This window comes from Ornithorhynchus anatinus, chromosome 6 (assembly GCF_004115215.2).
Source record: "Ornithorhynchus anatinus isolate Pmale09 chromosome 6, mOrnAna1.pri.v4, whole genome shotgun sequence".
NCBI classification, from domain to species: domain Eukaryota; kingdom Metazoa; phylum Chordata; class Mammalia; order Monotremata; family Ornithorhynchidae; genus Ornithorhynchus; species Ornithorhynchus anatinus.
The window spans coordinates 31,520,665-31,525,782 of record NC_041733.1 but is presented as its reverse complement, the minus strand read 5'-3'; the positions used below and the strand labels follow the sequence as shown (position 1 = coordinate 31,525,782).

The following is a 5,118-nucleotide window of genomic DNA, read 5'->3' as shown; positions in this document are numbered from 1 at the left end:
CTTTTCATTAGGCCACCCTGTTTCTCTAAGGAAGTCTGAGGGGAGGGATGCAATAAGCACATTGAAAAGCATGTGTGTCATCTTTCCCCATCTTAAACCAAGTAGAGACAGAATTGGAGCTAGAACCCTACTCAAACCTATGGAATCCACACCCTCAAGGAATTTACAGTCCTGCAGGGGAGGCAGACACAAAACTGATTTACAGACTGGAGAAAGAAGGAAAAGTGAGTATGTCAAAGAATGAGTGCTTACTAGGGTATGTAAACCAGCATAGACAAAAGTGCTACAGGTCATTGCAAATAAGCAAATGCATAGTTGGCTTACAAGTGCTGAGGCCGTAGTTAGGGGGAATATAGCCTATGGAGAAAAGAAAATTAATTAAAGTAGGCATCCTGGAGAAGATGATATTGCAGAAGCTCTTTACAGAGCTGCGGTCAGGTGGATTTAAAGGTATACGAGTTTGCCCGTAGGAGTAAATGGATGGAGGTGGGAGAGACAAGAGCAAAGTGCAGTGAATATGTTAGCTTGACAGGGATGAAAAATGTGAGCGAGAAAAAGTGGACTGACTCATCAGGGGTAGGAAACATAACCACTAATTCTGGGGGATTGTACTGTCCCAAGCGCTTAGTACAGTGCTCTGCACATAGTAAGTGCTCAATAAATATCACTGATAAAAAGGGAGAGATGATTGAGTACCTTAAAGCTGACGGGCAGGAGTTTCTGCTTGATGCAAAGAAGAATGGATAACCATTGAAGGTTTCTGAGGAGTGAAAGATGTGTACAGAATGACATATATAGAAAAATGATCCAGGCAAGGTGAAGTATGCATGATGGGGAGAGAGGAGAGCCTCAGGTGAGGAGGTTGATGCAGTATTTAAATTGGAATATGGCAAATGCCTGGACCTGGATGCCGACCATCTGAATAGAAAGGAAGTGGTGGATCCGAGAAATGTGGTGGAAAAGCCGATGAGATTTAATGATAATAATAACGTTGGTATTTGTTAAATGCTTACTATGTGCCGAGCACTGTTCTAAGCTCCGGGGGAGATGCAGGGTCATCAGGTTGTTCCACGTGGGGCTCACGGTCTTCATCCCCATTTTACAAATGAGGTAACTGCGGCGATGAGAAATTAAGTGAGTTGCCCAAAGTCACACAGCTGACAGGTGGCGGAGCCTGGATTAGAACCCATGACCTCTGACTCCTAAACCTGTGTGTGCTCCTTCTACTGAGCCAAGCTGCTTCTCAATGAAAGACTGAATAAAGAAATCAAGAAATCAAGGATAATGCCAAGGTTGCAGGCTTTGGAAATGCGGAGGTGGTGATTTTGACCACTGTAATGGCAAAGTTAGGTCAAAAACTGTCCTTCTACTCTGTAAACTCAGTGTGGGCAGGGATTACGTCTGTTATATTGTACTCTTCCAAGCACTTAGAACAGTGCTCTGCACTCAGTAAGCACTCGGTAAGTATGACTGACGGAAAAAAACATTTGGGAAGGAAGATGAAGGGTGATATTTTAGACATAGTGATTTTGAGGTGACAGTGGGTTATTCATGTAGAAATGTGCTAAAGAGGAAATGTGTGAATGTAGAGAAGGTGAGAGATTGGGACTCACAAGGCAGGTTTGGGAGTCATTCACAAAGCGGGATTGATACCTATTTATATGCTGTGGGTGGAAGTAGGTACTTCATGGTTAGCAGCGTATCTCAGTGGAAAGAGCCCGGGCTTGGGAGTCAGAGGTCATGGGTTCGTATCCCAGTTCTGCCACTTGTCAGCTGTGTGACCGTGGGCAAGTCACTTGACTTCTCTGTGCCTCAGTTACCTCATCTGTAAAATGGGGATAAAGACTGTGAGCCTCACATGGGACAACCTGATGACCCTGTATCTCCTCCAGCGCTTAGAACAGTTCTCTGTACGTAGTAAGTGCTTAACAAATACCAACATTATTATTATTATAATTATTATTAAGGATGGTTTAAATATGCACAGTTGCTATGGCTGGGTGGAAATATTCAGCTCTATTGTATTTTACTTTCTTAAGTGCTTAGTACAGTGCTCTGCACATAGTAAGTGCTCAATACATACTACCCATTGAGCGAAATTGCTAATTGTAGCTGTTGATTAATTTCCACCTCTTGAAAGTTGTATGAGAAAGGGAGGGAACTTTGAACATCAGGGTAGGCTTGTTCTCCAAAGACAAAAGTGATAAAACTTGGTAACTGAAAAAAAATGTGGTACTAAAGCCCCAGGTAGGACCAGTGATAAACTTTTCACTGCAACTGGAAAGTTGGGAAGGAATTGAAGGTAAAAGAGATGTCAGACCATCAGAGGCAAAGGGAACCCCCCAAAATAGATGAACTACTTTCTTTAGCAAGCTACTTTCATGGGTAGAGAAAAGAGAAAAAAGAGCATCAAGAGCTACTGTCATGGAATTTAACACTTCTGTTCAAGCAGGGTGGCCTAGTGGAAAAATGGAATCGAGCATTTAGAAGAAAAAAAAAACACCTTAGGATTTATAACGTTGTTTCCCTCTGTTTTATTGCAACCAGAAGTTTCACCCCTGCCTTCCCAAAGAGATTGTATTTGACATGTCCACCCCCTGAAGGGATCACCAAACATGAGAAGCACAAAGAGTTTTTCAGTGGTTTTTTTTTAAAATATTTTTTTAATGGTATTTGTTAGGCATTTACTATGCGCCAGGCACTGCACTAAATGCTGGCGTAGATACAAGCTTATCAGGTCCAGCCCAGTCCCTGTCCCACATGGGACTCACAATCTTAATCCCTACTTTACAGATGAGGCAACTGAGGCAAGGGGAAGTTAAGTGACTTACCAGCGGTGTCACAGCAGACCGTGGTGGAGCTGGGATTAGAACTCAGGTCTTCTGACTCCCTGGCCTATACTCTTTCCTCTAGGCCACGCTGCTTCTCTCTGTTCATTCAGACCCTCAAAAGGATCCATTGGAGCTGTGCAATTTGGGCTCAGGATTAGGTTTGGCCATCTCTCTGGATAGAATATACTAAGTCTTCCTCCTTTTAGTCCTCTGCAACTGACAAATTGGTATCCAAGCTTTATAAACTGCGTGCTCATGTGTTACTGGAACTAGAAATCTACTTTCCATCACTGTACACTCTGTGACCCTTTAAAATGCCAGCAAGCAGATCTGGACACCAGCGGGGATTTCAGAAAGTACTTGAAAGGGAAAGGGAATAGGGCCCAAGTAGAGCGGATTTTCTTTTTTATCAGGGCTCTTTGGCTGCCTTTTTTCTCATGGACATTTGTTCAGCATCTCCCTTCTAGCAACAAATTATTTTTAACAAGTAACTCACTTGTAACCAAACTGCACTTTTGCCACCTCGTGGAATGAAAGTGAGCTAACGTGTTCTTTCTTCAGTACAGAGGTTTCACACCGGGCGACGGAAACTCCTTTGTAATTGGGGGCCTACTCAAAGCCATATGCCAGATTGAAAATGCTATCAGCAAGAAAATACAGTAGAGGCTAATGTTCTAGTTTTTTAAAAAATGGACTGTACAAGTAGTAGTATTTACTGAGCACCCGCTTGGTGTAGTGCACTGTACTAGGTGTCGGGGAAATACAGACTAGATGAAGAAATACGTTTCTTGCCCATAAGGAGCCTATATTCTAAGAGGAAAGACAAATATAAAAATAATTACAACCAGTGTGATCAAAGTAGTTCATTAAGCAGATTCATTCATGCATTCAATAGTATTTATTGAGTGCTTACTATGTGCAGAGCATTGGAATGTACAATTCGGCAACAGAGAGAGACAATTCCTCCCCAGTGACGGGATGACAGTCTAATCGGGGGAGACAGACGGACAAAAACAAGACAACATAATCACGATAAATAGAATCAAGGGGATGGACACCTTATTAACAAAATAAATAGGGTAATAAAAATATATACAAATGAGCGCAGTGCTGAGGAGAGGGGAAGGGAGAGGAGAGGAGCAGAGGGAAAGGGGGCTTAGCTGTACATAGATGAGAGTGTAAATATGTGCGTAAGTGAGGTATTTTTAATGTTTTTAATGTTGGTATTTGTTAAGTGCTTACTATGTGCAGAACACCATTCTAAGCGCTGGGGTAGATACAGGGTAATCGGGTTGTCCCACGGGAGACTCACAGTTAATCCCCATTTTACAGATGAGGTAACTGAGGCACAGAGAAGTTAGGTGACATGCCCACAGTCACACAGCTGACAAGTGGCAGAGCCGGGAGTCGAACCCATGACCTCTGACTCCCAAGCCCAGGCTCTTTCCACTGAGCCACACTATTTGAAGGTAGAGTGTTGGCGTGGGGAGAACTATGGTTTGTCTGGTGTCGGAAGCGAGGAGTTCTGAGTCAGGAGAACAGTGTGAGCGAGGGACGGAAGTAAGAGGGGGAGCTAGAAGGTCTTCAGTTAAAACATTTTTCTTTTAACACTCACGGAAGTCCATTGAATTTTCATAAGGGTATTACTTTACACTCCTCTCAGGGTCGCACCTGGAGATTTTGGAGTACTCTGCCAGTCTCGGCTATGGGAGGGAGAGTCAAGCAGAGGCCTATCCATTCCATTCCTAGCTTGGGCTGTGACTAGCGAGCGGAAGGCCATCTGCTACGAGTCAAACTCACCTGTGCTGGGCAGCAGCGGCTTGGCAGAGAGCCGAGGGCGGAGACTCAAGTTGACCATGCGGAAGGAGGCAGTGATAAACCACTTCCTTATCTTTACCAAGAAAACTCCATAGATACAATACCGGAATGATTGCATATGGAGGTGGGGCTTTCTGGGAGAGGTAGTAATAATAATAATTTTGGTATTTGTTAAGCGTTTACTATGTGCCAAGCACTGTTCTAAGCGCTGGGGTAGATACAAGGTAATCAGGTTGTCCCACGTAGGGCTCACAGTCTTCATCCCCATTTTACAGATGAGGTAGCTGAGGCACAGAGAAGTTAAGTGACTTGCCCGAGGTCACACAGCTGACAAGTGGCAGAGCCGGGATTAGAACCCATGACCTTCTGACTCCCAGGCCCGGGCTCTATCCACAGTGCCAGGCTGCTCCATGGTGTTGCTTATGGGTTGGAGTTGACATGATGGCATAAAGCAAGACGATTACTTTAC

At 44.0% G+C, this 5,118-nt stretch overlaps 1 non-coding gene across 1 annotated transcript; it reads left to right on the top strand.

Annotated features, from left to right (window-relative positions):
• The first annotated feature begins 4,484 nt into the window (after positions 1-4,484).
• Positions 4,485-4,622, top strand: LOC114813048. The gene has a single exon (XR_003760659.1). It is a non-coding gene; the product is annotated as a small nucleolar RNA SNORA7 (small nucleolar RNA).
• Positions 4,623-5,118: the final 496 nt, after the last annotated feature.